This window comes from Hippocampus bargibanti, linkage group LG07, assembly GCF_051943395.1.
Source record: "Hippocampus bargibanti isolate YZ-2025 linkage group LG07, ASM5194339v1, whole genome shotgun sequence".
Lineage (NCBI taxonomy): Eukaryota > Metazoa > Chordata > Actinopteri > Syngnathiformes > Syngnathidae > Hippocampus > Hippocampus bargibanti.
In genome coordinates this window covers 19,330,860-19,348,265 of record NC_142740.1, presented here as the reverse complement: position 1 = coordinate 19,348,265, position 17,406 = coordinate 19,330,860, and the positions used below count along the sequence as shown (strand labels likewise).

General features: G+C 40.7%; 1 protein-coding gene across 1 annotated transcript in view; it reads left to right on the top strand.

Annotated features, from left to right (window-relative positions):
- ctxn1 (cortexin 1) overlaps nt 1–17,406 on the top strand; it is a 39,474-nt gene that overhangs the window by 12,336 nt on the left and 9,732 nt on the right. The window contains exons 2-3 of the mRNA XM_089000320.1: nt 6,025–6,150; nt 8,113–8,226. The gene's annotated coding sequence lies outside the window, so the exon portion shown is untranslated. The remainder of the gene's footprint in view (nt 1–6,024; nt 6,151–8,112; nt 8,227–17,406) is intronic.

Sequence of the window (17,406 nt, the reverse complement as noted above, 5' to 3'; positions counted from 1 at the left end):
AAATGGGAATAATCCGTTCCCGGGTTTCCATAAAATATAGTTTTTAACTAAATAAGCCTTAAAACTACACACAACATACCTTATTCTATGTATTATACATGTGCTTTTGTATTGTAATGAAAGAAATACACTGCATTGTATCATAAAGTCACAAAGAGAGGCACATTACTGTAATTAAAGAAATAAACTGTGCTGTAAAATGATTTTTTTTCAACTTCTTCGATTGCTTCGATTTTTTTCGGTCCCATCATAGTAAAATTATCAGCAAAAAGCTCCATGTAGGCGATCGACGTGTGCATTCAATGAGAGGAGGTGTGTAAAGTAGCGCCGGCTGGAGCGCTGTTCGGTCGTGTGCTTCCGCCGAAGATCGCTCCGCCAGCCGTGGTGGGTGTGTATTATGAAAATAGTGCTTATTATAAGGTTTCATTTTCATAAATTAGAGGTTCTTAAGATGAAAAGTTTGTAAGATAAAGTGTTTGTAAGTTGAGGTCTCACTGTACACACATATATATATATATATATATATATATATATATATATATATATATATATATATATATATATATATATATATATATGTATGTACATATATACATATATCAATGATGAAAGATTTGCCAAAATCTGATCTTGTTTTAAGAAACTTGCCTTGGTGGCATTAATTGTCGTGTTAGAGCTGGATGAATAGATGGATTGATGGAGGTCATAGATTGTGACATTGTTATTTTATTTCTTCATGAAACTTCAAATCTGCCCAACCTTTTTTGTTGCTATTTTAGTAGGAGGAAGAAGAGGCATGTGATTGTGTTGTTTGTTGTAATGTGTTGAACTTTGAGATTGAAAGTTTGGCTTAAAATGGGAAGTAGAAACAACCGAATCCCATTCACCTCCAAGTGTCCTTTATTCAGCATGCAGCAGGGAAATAAAAGTTTTCCTCTCGATGACCCGGACAACAGAGGACACATTTGAACACACTCAGAAAACAGGCACCCTAAGATTACAGTTCTGCAAAGGTGCATTCATCGTCACACTGCGCAGACGAATGGACCAATTCAGCAGCGCGATATTCCCTGTAGAATTAATTGATCGTTAGACTCACCAAAAACACACACACACACACACACACACACACACACACACACACACACACACACACACACACACACACACACACACACACACACACACACACACACACACACACACACACACACACACACACACGCACGCACGCACGCACGCGCACGCGCGCGCACACACACACACACACACACACACACACACACACACACACACACACACACGAGTCAAACAAAACATTTGACGAATAAATTGTCAAACAATCTTTATTTTGCAGTGGTAAATCATACCATACCTGTCAACCTGTACGTTTTTGCCGTATTTATTATGCTTTTGTGTACGACGTACAAGAATAAACCGACTATCACGAAACGGCAAATCAATCAAGTCAAACGAGTTCGCCGCGGTAGCCTCTATCTCGGTGAGCGAGCGGTTTGATGCTACTGTGCGCATGCGTCTGCCGCCTGGGAATTTCGAAAGCAGAGCAGGAGGCCTACGTTACAACATAGGTTTAAGCCGTGGAGCTTGACAGGTACGTATGTCATAAATTCCACAAATGTGTTCACCACTGCAAATGAAAACGACAACTCTATCATGAAAGTTGGTTAAATGATTGTCGAGTGGTATTATTGTTGCAAAACACAAGAAAAAAATAATTCGTGTTGTGTTGGCTGAAAAGTGTAATGATGTATGTGTAGTCTCAAAGGACAAGGGTGCTCTTTACGGAAGAAAATCCCTTGCACGCCCATGGGCCCATCATAATGACACCCTTTAGGTCTCATTATCAGGCTTATTGATTGGTTATAGCCACCTGGCTCCCCTCCACGCATATTCCAATCAACAAAAGATGAATGCTTGGATGTTGGACAAAATACACACGCATAAAAAAACACATTTATCTGAAATATATGCAATCTTGTTAATACGATGGGAAATGTCCGTCAATAAGTATGATTATGGTCTAAATGGAGCCTCCCAGAGATGGTTAGACACACTAAAGAATCTGTGATTCTTTTGCGTCCACACTCACAGTTGCTTTCAGTCTCTCTGCTGGTGCACTCACAGGGCTTTAAGTCCCTAATGTGACGCTGCCAATTTGTTCCAAGAGGAAATTGCCTTAATTAAAGCGACCGTGTTAATAGATGTAAGTCCATTTGGGTGGTCAAAGGTTTGAACACTGCCTTGTTTCCGCCCACATGCACACATGATGTTCATCAAGCATTTCCTATGTTGCGTTTGCCTGTCCAAATGGAAGGCATGCGATTAAAAACTATTTTTTAATATATATTTTTTGCATTTTTATATTCACTGCTACAGCAGGAGTGTCCAAACCTTTTGCAAAGTGGGACAGATTTGGTGTATTAAAAAATGTAGGAGGGGGGCTAACCCTGGCGGATTTTCTTCATTTGAATCACGCATATCAAAATTAAATTGACATTACAATTGAAATTGAATGTTCACTTAAGTAATTTTTTTAACACTAGATTTTTTATAACAGTTGAACAGAAGTAATTGTTCTTTTGTTGATTATCACCATTTTAGAAAAACAATTGAAAATCGTTGTTTTAGAAAATTGTGGGGCTCATTCAGTCAATTGCTCATATACTAATTTGCTGTTCCTAATGTAGCCTCTATATGGCAGCACCTAGCACATTCAGGTAACCGTGCTACTGCCCAATGTATTAATTCTACATGCGGGCCAGAGATGATTGATTTTATGACGGAGGCTGCGGGTCGGATGAAAATTGACCACGGGCCGCAATTGGCCCCTGGGCAAAACTTTGGATATGTTTGGGTGACCTACAGTCTACATTTAGCTTCCCATGCCCCCAGAAAACGGGATGCAGTCCATCTCTAAATACATAAGTAACGTGGAAGTCGCACACCAAGATCCAAAAGGCCACAGTCCTAGATCTAATTAAGGCCTCTCCATATGCACGGACGGACCTCCTGGTAATTGTCTCCTTACTGTGAACACACAAACAATTCCTCGGCACCAACCTACTGTACTGGGAACCCGTATGAGGGGATTGTGCCAGCAGCAACTGGCGTAACGATGGAAGGATGGCTGGCAGCAGGCGGCACAGATTGCACAGATGTCACTGCATACCCTGCAGGAGAAAGGAAGAAAAGGGACTTAGGAGTAGGTTACTATAAATGGTGTTCACTGGTGTGATGTGAAGCGTAACATGATTGTAAGTTTCACTCACACATACGTAACCAGAATCTCATCAGAGAGCCATCATTTCAAGCTTGTCTTCTGAGGAGAGAGTGCATTAAATGATGGGTGAGGTCTCAATGACCTCTGAAACCTTCTCGCTCAGCGTTATGTTGAACCAAATTGCACATGAACACTGCAAAAGAACAAAAGGTTTTTCAAACAGATGTGGAAAAATTAATTTTTAATGTTATTCATGTTTTGTTTTTGTTTTAACTCTCCCAGACGCACAGAACAAGCTCAATGGCAGCTTGCAGCGATTTTACAACAATCCGGTCTGATCCAAAGCACGCTAAAAGACTTTTCAAGGACAGACACAGAAGGGTGTTAACTCTGCACAATAATACGTCTACCGGGTCTATTAAATGTCATTTTATGGTTGCGAAGGAGCACCAACCTGTTAATGGTGTGTCTGAATAGAACTATTTTGAGATATTTATAGGCTGTGGTTTTCCAATCAGTTGTGCATTATGTAATATTTGCGCACATCAATGGACAAATTGCGTCTATCATGCACCTGCCTTAAAATGACACCCGCCCTTCATGCAAACCCTAAACCCAACAACCCTGGCTTAACCCAAATTGACCTGGAGACTCAACCTAAATCTTCTATAGTACTGACTAAAGCTCTTAAAATGTATTTATCACTAGTCTTTGGCAAACCAGAGCCGATTGTAGCTGACTTTGAGCGATGGGCTCCACTCTGGAATGGGTGCTTGTCAATTGCAGGGCACACACAGACAAACAACAGGGTGTCCAAAGTCATGTGCGCAGGCAGTTTGAAGATTTTTTTTCTTTTCTTTTTCTTTTTTTTTTTGCTGTCATGTACTAAATATAATATTTGGGGAGGGGCACAGCAAGAAGAAGTGTGGTTAAAACTCAGATTTGTAAAGGTGCAAGCAAGTCAACCAAAATGTTATAGCTAATGTGAGATTTCATAAAGCGCCAAAACTACTGGCTGGCTCTGGATGTCACAGTTAAATTACTTCATACCTGTCAACTTATACCTTGTCCCCGTATTTTATAACTTTTTTATTATTTCAAACAGTTTAAGGCGTACTACAACTTTTATACTGGAAAAATAAAGTTAAAAAAACAATCTTACAAAGACCATTTTGGCTCAAATCTAGTTTGTCTCAACTGCTGTTAGCCAACGACAATGCTGCGGCCGATCGCTACTATTGTCACGGCAACCCAGCAAAAGTAATCCTCAATCGTATACAGTATTTTTTCACTGCATATGGTAGAATTGATAAAAGCATAGCGTGCCCATGGGTGGTAAACCGGTGCATTCCCACTTGTATTTGCATTTTTTTAAATCATTTTAAATAATGTATGGCACACTACAACTTTTGCACGGGAATTGTAATCATTTATAAGGGCAACTATTAGCCAAAGTTGACTACTTAGTAATGTAACGTGACATTCAAGTGATTACAGTGGCGGTCCGTGCATTTCACACCTAGGCCTTCAGTGAAGTCCTGCTTAGTCCGACTTGAACAAATATCCCTCGTAATACCATAATTTATGACACAACGGCTGGAGGTATCATTTACAAAAGCACACACACGCAGTACTGGGCGTGGCATCACCTTAATCGTCTACAACACACGCTATTTTCCGGAGCAATTACACATCAATAAATCTGCATCAGCAATTAGAACTTGTAAGGAAATTTAAAATCATTTGTCCACAAAATTTTATGAAGTCCACCAAGAATATGCAATCTTTAACAAGATTTTACGGTAAATTACAAAATGTCAGTTTAATATAAGAAAAACAACAAGACGTTCACAAAACAAACTATTTGTTGAAAATAAAAGTAAACAAATATTTTTCATTTGTTCTTGAGAATAGGCTTACCTACATGCGACAGCAAGTTGTCCTCTCCTTCAGCCATTGTGGGTTAAAAAAGCGAGTAGGTATACTTGGTTTTTCTGCTATAGTTTCTGGGTGTCCGGGCTGAGGGCTGAGGTAAAGTGAGTATCCAATCACAGGACGCGTACTTCATGTTCAACGCGAGGCCCTCTAGCTGGCCTTACTGTGCCAACTCGTGATCTGATTGGCTATCGCAACTGTATATCAACTACATGTGCCCGTTCATGTACAGCGCACAGATGCCCTCACTGTTGATTCTGAAGGCGTCGGTCAGATTTCATACAGCCTGGCGACACAAACTAGCTGAATTCTGATTGGATTAAAAACTCGGACCTAAAACTACAACACTGAAAGGAGCATAACCAAATGGATATAATATAACATCAAGAAAATGTATGTAGTATGTCGAATAATTATATATATACAGTAAAGTCTCGTTATATCGATATCGGATATATCGATAGTCCCGGTTATATCGATACTATTTCTATGCACACACTGAGAAAATTACATGCAAACAGGGTCGGATATATCGATAGTCCCGGTTATATCGATATTTTTTCGGACTCCCTTGAATATCGATATAACGAGACTTTACTGTATTTAGAAAAAATACTTTTTTAATGAAATTGACTTTTATTATAATTATGATAATGATGTCTGATTATGTTAGGCCATCAGAGAAGGCCTTGCTGGCCCTGACGGCCCACCACTGAGTGATTATAGTACAATGAGGTAGTACAGTACAATGATTAATACAGTACAATCAGGCAGGGAATCAGGTCGCTGGCTGATTGGCGGTCGACTCGGCATGGGCGTGGCTTGACAAGAGCGATTTCTTTTTGCAGGGAGTCTCCAGTTAGTGCAAAAGCACCGCCGAGCAGCAGCGAGAGAGAAGGAGGAGGCGGAGGCGGAGGGAGGAGGACAGCGTCGTAAAGTTTGAGGCTGCGCTGAGAAACCGCGCGTGGAATCAGGTTTGTAAAACATTTGTGTTCCAATTAAAAGGCTTGCCTGGGTAAAAAAAGAAAACCAACAACAGACGAGATACTCCTGATCGACCTTAAAGTGACTGCATTCTGATGTACCTTTAAAGCAAAGTTGCATTATGTTAAATGATGATTGATGCCGGTGGAGCTCAGTTTGGCATTTATTTTTGCTGATTGTCGAACCTCTGAATAGAAGTATGACGTGATAACACATAATATACCATTATATACATTAAATCTAGAATCAGAAAACCTTTAATAGTTCCACAATGGGGAAATTTGCAATATACAGTAGCAAAATTGAAAGGGTTGGGGGTCAAAATATAAAACAAAGTATTCTATGCACAAAAGAAAATTTCAGAAGACTGAAATGTACAACTGCACAAACAGTTTCCTAAAAAGAAAAGAAAAAAATGCGTTATAAAAAGCATCGTTGATATATTTGACATATGGCTGTGCTATTTACAATATGTGACTTCTGTTTTTTTTTTTTTTGTGTGTAAATGAAGATACCCATCTCTTCCTCGTCGGGAACAAAAATGCACAAAACACGATCGGACAAATACATAAACAAAATAGTACGACAGTAAGGGACTCAAACAAGGTTAGGAGCTGCTGAAGATGCAGCCGCACAGGGAATGCCATGAATGTAAATGTAAATTTACATTTCAGCTCAGTGGAAACAGGCTGATGAATTCCTTACAATTTTTACAACACGAAGTTTTCAGACCAAACAAAGTATTGCAAAATGCATTGAGGTGATGCAAGGCATGTCCTTTCTCGCTGAGGGGCGTTCCTTCAGTGACGTAGGGTGAGGACTCGTCACCAACTCAAAAACCATACTTCCGGAATATTCAGCGCGAGTCTTAAAACGTAAAATATAGCTATATGCGGTGGAATCTTTGTAAAATACGCTCAGTAGAAGTCATTTGAAGCCATTTTCCAAATTATGGACACAACTTGTCCGGAGACGTCGGTTGTCCTTTCAAAGAATCTTGGGAAAATCTGCAACATGGCGGGGATGTGAACAATTATCATGTTAAAGTGGGGGAAAATCGCAATGCAAATGAGAGAAGTCGTGACTTACTACAACCCCAGTGAATGTCCCCACTAAGTATCTTATTTTTTCCACGTGCGGAAAATGATTTCTGAGCCAAGCCTTTTCGGCAACACTGCCTACTTTGCTTCCATGTGCACTGTCACTTTGCCGTTGTTGATAAATAGACAATAACGGCGGAGGTAATGCTGATCCCAAGGAAGCCCCCGCTAGCGTTGGGCCGTAATGACCTGTAAGTGGAGCAGAGTGGCCGATGAAAATGAAAACCCTGGTGGGTGTGCTTCACAAAGACCCCCTGAGGTTTACCAGGAGGATGTGCAATGTAACAAAAAGCACATTAGTGAGTCAACGCACACACTGTGCCGGTCTGTCTGTGTTATTAGCTGCCATATCGCCTATCATTTATTCTTCATCGCCCGCCATGGCGGCGTCTTTATGACACTGTCAGGCCTCTCTTAAAGACATCAAATTGTCTTTGCCTCCTTGTTTTGACAGCCATAATTTAAATGCTATAATACGCTTCAGTTGGAAAATGACTTTTTCTCGTGGCTATGTGGGGAAAATGACCTGTGTGTCGATATACTTTTTGATATCGCAGTTTATTGCCCCTGAAATAATAACAATGTCACAGTGAGGGTGATTCAATTTGGTTGTATGTAATGTGACTCTCTAGCACACAAGGTCATAAACAACCCATTTGGTATCATTTAAAGACAACTCCCCGTCACCTATCCGGACACCCACCCTTCATGCTTAGCTTCCAGCTAGAGTCTATTAACAGGAAATCCTGTGGTTATTTAAAAATATAGATATATGTGAGGATATGTGTCAATGAAAAGTGCTGATGATCAGCAAAGTGTACAGATAATCTCTCCCATTTTTTTCCACCACAGATGTGTTTGGCCCTCTTCGGGTGCGTGGGGATTTCCGACCCACCGCCCCATTCTTCGCTTCGCCGTAAGCTCAATAATGTAATCAGCTGCACAGATGGCCTTCACTTCAGCAAGGTGATGTGTCCGTGTCTTTGTTATGTCTTTTCTTGTGCCTTTAAGCCAGGGGTCGGGAACCTATGGCTCGCGAGCCATATATGGATCTTTTGACGGTTGCATTTGGCTCGCTGATAAATATTACATATTATAATACATATTGTCGTTTTTTCGCCGTTCATTTCCCGTTGGGGCTGCAGTTTGCGGAAAGTGCAATTTTGATTGGATGACACTGACCGAGAATGGCCGAAAGCGCCATGTTGATTGGATGATAGTGGCCGTCATGTTGAAACAGGTAAACGCCCCGTTAAATGAGCCCAAATTGTGCACTTCAGCGTCAATGCCGCGGCGCATTAGAGGAGAGAAAATGTTCTGATTCTAATTTGCAATGAAACAATACCATCGATGGAAAGTCGAATGTCAGTGACATTCTAACAAGCCCGATGTTAACGTTAGCATCAACATACTTCTGCGAGAAGTAGATTGCAGATAGCAAGTGTGGAAGCTTATGAGCTGTGTGCAGGCTAGCTAGCAGTAACTTCGCCTCTGGACCGGCAAATTGAATTTCATTCCGATCGTTTTCCTGGATTTTTACCAAACACGAGGAATGGAAAACCATCCATGTTAACGGTGAGTACTATCACAAAGTTATTTTAAATAATACATTCTGATATTTTGTTGAAAAGTGGCCGCGCGTGTGTGTGTGCGCGCGCACGCGAGCGTCTATATGTGCGCGCCAGGCGAGTGTTTGTATGTGCGCGCGCGCGTGCGTGTGGCTCTCGCTGAAATACATTTCTAAATATTTTACTTTTATGGCTCTCTTAGTCAAAAAGGTTGAGCCATACCTCCGAGAGCACTTGATGGCTTCTTTTGTCGTGGGGCGATCAAGTTAGTCAGCAGGGTCTCCACTGAGCTCTAAAGTTCAAATTTGCATTTTATCACCCAAGTGCATTACATTGCATTACAGTGCAGTACATACAGTACTAGTCTATACGGGACAACATAAGGTGGATTTGCACCGCCAGTATTAAGTACAGAATTTGCACCTAAGAGACTGGCGTAGTCTCTTCCAAATTTGCTGTCATGTGTCGTGTATTGCTTGTTTTTCATTTATTATTCCTCCTCTTGTGAGTTCACCATATCCCAGTAGTTTACTTTGTTACTTTGAAACCTTTTTGTTATTTGATGAATGTAATGTGTTTTTAAAATCAAACACCTTTCATATCGTTTTCCTCTTTTGAAAAGAAATTCCTCTTCCTGTCTTAGCTTCCCCTGCACTTCACCTTTGTCTCCACAATCCACCATGCAATCACAGAAGTATGACCGAAACCATACATATTATTCTGATAAAAGCAGGGTGGACCCCAGCTATCACCCCTAATGATCTGCAATATGCTTCAGTTCCCCCGTGACCATAGAGTGATTGTAAATAGTACAAAAAAATGGATGGAAAATGTAAAAATATCACAGCATACACCAAACAAAAATACCACGACAAATCAACGATAGCGTGACATCTGGGTTTGATTTAAGGTTTCTAATTTTATATTGTTTACAGGTAGTTACGTAAGAAACCTCAGTGTTCTTCTACGGGTTACAGAGAAATCGATTTCCTAATTTATTGCTTCATTTACTTGAAATGTCTCACGTAGAAACCATCTGTAACACATGATGCTTTGTTTTGGTCATTTTGATTTACTGGCGGTGTGAAATGACGCATCATTTCATTCCCTCCCAAAGAGAATTGATGAGAGGATCATTAACTCATTCATTGCCGTTCACAAATTCATTCGGTAATTGGAAATATGACGTACAGCGGCATTCCCGAATTTGCTCAGGTTTTTTCATACTTGGGTGCCGAAAAAGCGTTGGCCATGGCCTCTGGCAATGGTTTTTTTCTTTTCCACTAGGGGGTAGCATTTCCCTTTTTCCATGTTAATGATTTGTTCCAGCGTCAGCTATTGTTAAAGCAATATATAAACCATTATGTATGTACACGGTATTGCATTGTATTTTGGACAGCCGCCCTCATTTCAAGCTCAAATAATTGCAGACCCATATAACTTAAGAATTAACTCTTTTTTTCTGATGAAAGAAGAGAGTAAGTTTTCTAACGCTGTATTGAATGTTTATGTCGTCTTAAAACTCAATATTATGTGGGTCCTGGAATTCGAGTGACAATGACAAAAACCCTGGCACTGGGGTGGACACATTTTCGCACGTCTGGCAATGACTGAGTTAAGGTAACTGTTCGATAAGCGGTGTCAATTGGACCGGATTCGGCATATTTTCATCACTTACGACCGCCCATCATATTTTGGGAGGGTGGGGGGGTGTCAGTCATCCGGGAATATCTTCGAGAGTCTTCCTCTGTCACCGGAAGCAGTTAGAATTGCATAGTGAGGAACAACAACTCCTGTGTCGATGTTTTCACTCCAGCCTCTGCGATGTGGACCCTCCTGTTGAAACCTAAAAACATTGTTTAACTTCTTGCTTTTTCATCCGCCTCTTTGAGACGCCTGCTGCAAAAAGCGTCTCTCTCCTTTCCTGCTGACTCTTTGCCCTGGCAGCGTCATGCTTCTTGAGCATTGCGTTGTGTGGCTAGCGCATGTAATATATATGGCTTCCGTCGCGGGGCGGAATGACGGGTTGGCACCGTCGCCGTTCTGTCCCGGTGGATTTGACAGACGGTCTGCCTGATGGAAAGGAAGTGCTGTTTTCAGACTTTCACAGTGCTGACATGTCCATATTGCAGTGCTTCCTTTGGTCTTCTGGTTTTTTGCCTCACCTCCTCACTTGTTCTCTCCATTCGGCCATGTGACCTACCCCAGGTAGCTTCGGAATGAAGGGGGTGAATCACAGCTATTAGTATTCTCCTTAATGCCTTTTCTCCTTCCTCTTATCTGCTTCGATATGCGTCCATTTTGACCTTTATCCACTATTCAATTCCTTTAATTCAACTTTTATCAGTCAGTCCATTGTTGTGTTTCTTGTCCTGTGTTTCCTCCAATTACTTAGGATTTTATTTTCCTCGAAAGGCACAATAACAATAGCTTTTAAATCCGTCATGAATATAAAAAAAAATAACAATGTGTCATGTTGCTAGCGGATGCTTCCAATGTTAGCTTGAAAGCACACATCTGTGACTATTCATATCATCAGAGCAAGAGGGAGTGACACAGTGGAATGTTCATCGCAGATTATGCCCATTGATGACCAGACAACAACTTTGCGCAAACAACAACTTTATTGATCATAGGATATGTTGAGATGAGATTCGTTAACATCCAGTGAACGGTGAATGATATTTTCTAAGCATGAGTTTTAATTTTGGTCCTAGAAAATTAATCTTCACATGACAACTCCTGTGTGGAGTTTGCATGTTCTCCCCGGACCTGCGTGGGTTTTCTCCGGGTCCTCCGGTTTCCTCCCACACTCCAAAAACATGCATGGCAGGCAGATTGACCACTCCAAATTGTCCCTAGGTGTGAGTGTGAGAGTGACTGTTGTATATCTTTGCGTGCCCTGCGATTGGCTGGCAACCAATTCAGGGTGTCCCCCGCCTCGTGCCCGAAGACAGCTGAGATAGGCTCCAGCACCCCCGCGACCCTAATGAGGAATAAGCGGTACGGAAAATGAGATGAGATGAAAATGATTAGTAGAGTTAAAAAGTCGTAAAATATGTATGTATGATCGTATGTAAAATATTTGTCTTTGATGTATAGTCGACTATCTATGTAATGTGCATTGTTGGAATGTGTCTACAACCATTATAATTATCCCGTTGCTATTGATTTGTGTAATTACAATAATTTCATTATTGGAAGACAACCACCCCCCCCCCCCAACAAAAAAAAATGCATATATGAAACTTGTAAATTATTCAATAAGTGAATTTGTATAGACTAGACACTGTGGCCCTTTGTCTGCTTGACCGGTTGGTTCACTAACAGTTGTGGACCCAACCGCCTCCTCATTATATGAATATTTCATATGTTGGATTTTTGAATTAAATATACAGTGTAGGTGGAGGTGATTGGGCTGATGTTGATTAACTCTGACTGGAGGGATTGGGGGCTTTGGAGAGTAAGCGGGGGTTGGAGAAGGTGATAAGGGCAATTTTATAAAGTGACAACAGAGAGCAGTTTTGAGTCAGACTGATAGAACCGATGGTCAGATATGACGCATATGATTCAAGTGTCTGGCGAGTTTTGTGCATTTTGTACAGCCACCCTAATTTCAAGCTCATGTAACTCCAGATCCATATAACTTAGTAATTAACTCCTTTTTTTCTGATGAAAGAAGAGAGTCTAAGGTTTCTTACGCTGCATTGAATGTTTATATATTATTATATATAATTAATATTCTGTGGGTCCTGGAATTCAACAATGACAAAAGCTCTGGCACTGGAGTGGACACATTTTTGCACATCTGGCAGTGAATGAGTTAATCACACTAAATGACGCTATCGAGTTCATTAGAAATGTAATAATTTTGCAACATTCTGTTTGAAATGCGTTCAGCCTCGCCCCTGGTAACAAAATTGAAGAGATACAGTAGTGCACTTTTTACAGCGTGGAAAATTAGTCTTGCACCACAATTGACATCTTCTTGAATTAATACCCCAAAACGCAAAATTATTATACATTTCTCGCCAGGATATGTAATATGTTTCTGGTAACGCAATTGTATCTAATGTTAGGTCTTATCCCATGATTATTGACCGATGACCAGCTCAGTCTATCTAAAGATGTCAGATTTAAGGTGAAACATACTGGTGCTCCATGCTGTCAGGGACAGTGACACAAACAACCAGAGGAGATGACATGACGGTCCTGAGGCGACGTCCATCCGGAAATCTGATCCCATTTGAAGAAAGAAGCGCGCTCGCACACGCACACACATCCACGAACTAGCTTCTTCACCCAGCTTTTTTATTTGAATCATTCTTGTTTACGTAGAGTCCGTCAGAAATGTACAAAACAAGCTGTCATGTGGAATTTCGAGAACTGTGAATACCAAATTGGAAGTAACCTTGAAAGCTTTAAAATTGCTGATGGAGGAACTGGACTACGTGTTCTTTTGAGATGTGGCTAAAATGATAGATGGTGGAGCCGGTTCCCGGATGGAATTGCTTGCTGTTGTTGAGAATCACAAAGAGCTCGTTCTTTTCCCCTTGCTCCTTCATCTGTGTACACTTCCATTTGTCTTGCCCTCAATATCCCTCGCTCATTTGTCTGCTTTCCCACAATGTCAAGTTTCTCTGTGGGCTGATTGGAACGCTTTCCAACAGCAAAGGACCACTTTTCCTCTTTTGCAGTGGCCATTTATCACCCTGATGAGGGCAAAGTGTTAGGGCACTACATATTATTTTGACATAACCCCATATCGGGAACGCATCGATATAGAGTGGAAGCCATAAGCTCAAACACAATTTGTTCATATGTCACATTTTTCTCAATGAGAATCAAAGAAATTGAATTACTTTGCCTCAAAATTGCATCATTCGCTTACTGTTTTGAATGGGAAGGTGCTCAGGTGGCCTGAAACTCAATGTGCAGGTATGGATTTCTTCAGTTTCCATTTCCCTTTAAGTAGCGTTTTGAGGCTGACTTATGAGCAAGCCACTCTTGAGTTTTTCTTCTGTTGCTTTTCTGGGCTTTCTCCAAATGAGAGGTGAATTTGTGTGACAGCATGCATGAGCAAGTCTAAGTTTTGGGGCGACTTTAGACATTTACCAGACAGAAGTCATTGGTGAAATCTGAATTCTGTGCCCTCTGAAGAAAGTATCCTTCCAGCAACATGTCCGAATATGACTTTGCTCTTGTTGGCTTGATCTTTATTTACTGACTGGCTGGATAAAATCATACGGATATACTGCATCGGGGTTGGCGCATTGCCATTTTAACTTATTCACTGCCAGACGTGCAAAAATGTGTCCACTCCAGTGCCAGCGTTTTTGTCATTTTCACTTATATTCCAGGAGCCACATAATATTGAGTTTTAGGACTACGTTAACATTCAATTCAGTGTAAAAAAAAAACGGTAGATTATCTTCTTCCATCAGAAAAAAAAGAGTGAATTCCTAAATTATATGGGTCTGGAGTTCTGGAGTATCTGAGCTTGAAATGGGGGCGGCTGTACAAAAGGCAAATGCTGTCCCCTCGTAGAAGGGAAAAACATTGCCAGAGGTGGGACCAGTGCTTTATCGGGAACCCCCAAAAATGCCGAACAAATTCAGGAATGGCGCTCCACGTCATATTTTCAATTCCCAAATAAATTCGGGAATGGCAGTGAACGAGTTAATCAAATTTGGTTCCTTGATAAAATAGATTACATTCATATAGGCACTTAATAAAAATAAAGCCATTAAGAAATAGGGGATTAAATTAAAAACAACATCCATTTCAATGTCAGTCATGTTGTGAGAGGGAATGGTTGTCTGTCTCAATGGTGTAGTTTGCCTTTCACTAGAATGGCTTCAGCTCCCGCAGCCCTCAACAGGAAATGTGGTCTAGAAAATGGATGGATGGATAATTTAATGTTTAAATGGGGGATGGACGTTAATGCTCAGACCTCCTACATCGGGGTTGTCGAAATCCTGGAGGATAATCAGCAAGCTCTGCGGAAGCCTGACATTGAACCTGTTCATTTGAATCAGGTGTGTTGCAACAGGGAGACTTGGTAAACATGTTGAAATACGTACTTCTCGAGAGACACATCTATGATGCTTGCTAAAATTTGCACCAATTTTCGTATACTGTATAAAATAAGAGAACTCTTGCAAGTTTTCTTGTTAACAAAACCCTCATTACAGTAATTTAAACATGAGTGGAATAAATCATTATTATTGACTTCCTGATGTGGTTTCACAGTCATAACGGCCCATCAAAGGAACCGGTAACTATAATATAGCCCACGACAAAAACGAGTTTGACACCCCTTGTCTAGACGCTCATAATTTTGTAATTTCTCAAATGTCAATTTTATTCCTCCAGTGCTCCATGAAAGCAGACTGATTTAATCAAAATGAAATGTTTGCTTTCACTTTGGAAAAGAGTGCTCCCCATGTTTACCCCGACATGTTACAAACCAAACCAGTAACTGAATCATGTTTTCATGGATGGAAATTAAATCATTTTATCCAATCCATCGATTATTTGACAGATTAATGGATGATTAAAATAGCCGTTTCTTACAGCCCTACCTGAATGATTGCCATATGAAGGGTTAACTCAAAGTACGCAGCCTTTCCTGTGGTAACATTTAGTTTTAAAAGGTCAGCAGTCTTGAGTGCTCCTCATTTGCATGCGCACTGGCTGGCTGAAAGGACATTTCGTTCACCCTCCGTGTTTCTGTTTGTCTTTCTACGGGCATCTGGCACTCAGGCACTCTTTTCGCTGCTTGTCCAAGCGCAAACTACTGCTGTGGAGAGAGAGACAATAGAGTCTTTAATTGTTGAATTTTATCATTCTTATTGTAGCCCGCTCCTGTCTGCCAGGCGAATTACGACGCTTGAGGAGACGTCTGGTGGTGAGCTAAGAGTGCAGAGAAATGACTCTACAGACACTTTCTCTCTCTCTCTCTCTCTCTCTCTCTCTCTCTCTCTCTCTCTCTCTCTCTCTCTCTCTCTCTCTCTCTCTCTCTCTTGGTGGCTAAAAATACCTCCAAGGCTGGATTGTGCTTCTCAGTTGTACTTTATGTGCAGGTTAATTTGTGGACCTCAGATTTTTTTTGTCTTGTATTGTTGCTTCTTTTGTGTTCAAGGTGACCTACTTCTCAGCATGTTCATTAGCAGCACCCCACAGGTGGTGGGTCCCTCAGGTGATGAATGAATCCAAGGACTCATGAATAGTCACATCAAGTCAATATCACTGACAGATTTCTGTCAAGCAGAACAGCCTATTTCAGTTAGGATACATTGGTGACCACGTGATGAATAGTGGCAGTGTGTAAAATTTAAAGACAAAGCAATGATTCACACTGCAAATATACAGTATATGGTGTCCACTACAGAGGCATATGTATCCTTTATTCTGTGGCTGTGCTTATTTTAAAGGATTTTTCCCCATTGAAATGAATGGGATGCTATTAATCTGTTCCAGCACATCCTCTCAAAAACAACCAATGTGTTTTAACAGGGAAAATAGCACTCTTATATCCTACTGTGGTGTCGTAAATAAGGTCATCAAACACAAGGTAAAGAACAATACAATTTGTGCGGCATGATTTAATTAATCGCGGCTGTTTCTGGTGACATACCTGTCAACCTCCACGGCTCCATGCCCTTACAAACTGTCGTATTTTCCCTTACAAAATACAAAATAATAGTACACCATATCTTTTTTCAAACATGTTTATTTATGTAGTTTAACATTTTATAATGTACTTGTACTTGTACTTGTACTTGTACTATAATGACTCAACTCCCTCCCAGCCCTGCCCAGCCTGCCCCTTCCCACTGCCACACTCACCGAACTCTGAGTACACGCTACATGCTGTACGATCACCCTGAACAATATTTTTTGTTCTTTCTCATTTTTTTTTTCTGCAAGACCTCACTTCAACCCTTTCTTGTTGTTTGTTTTTGCATTACTACATTACGTCACTTTATATACGTCACTTCCTCACTTTACATATGTCACTACCTCACTTTACATACGTCACTGCCTCACTTTCCAGACGACACTACCTCACTTTACATACAGAAATTACATGTATTGTCTGTTGTCAATTGTATGTCTTTTTAGCCACGTTATAAGTGCCTTGCATGTCTTGCACGCTGGGTCCGAGAGGACATTAATTTCATCTGTGCTGTATGTCATGCATATTAGCATATTTGACAATAAAGCTGACTTTGACTTTGACTTTGACTTGACTTTCGTTATATCATTCTGTACATATTCTTAATAATTGATGAAATTGCAAGTGTTGCTTAATTACTACAGTGTTTTCTATTGTATGATCAATATGTTTTCCAGACTTCTACGTTTTTGGCGTGGCTCTTTGTATCAAAATGCGTCTTTAAATCATAGAACCCGGAGGCAGCTACTTACACGTCTTTTTTGCAAGCAACACAATCCGAATATTACACACCTTTCTTCGAAGCTTGTATCAATCCCTCGTATCATCCTGACTTTCGCTTTGTTCACGTGTGATCGGAATGATGCCATGGGAAATCCCCAGGCGGCAGACGCATGC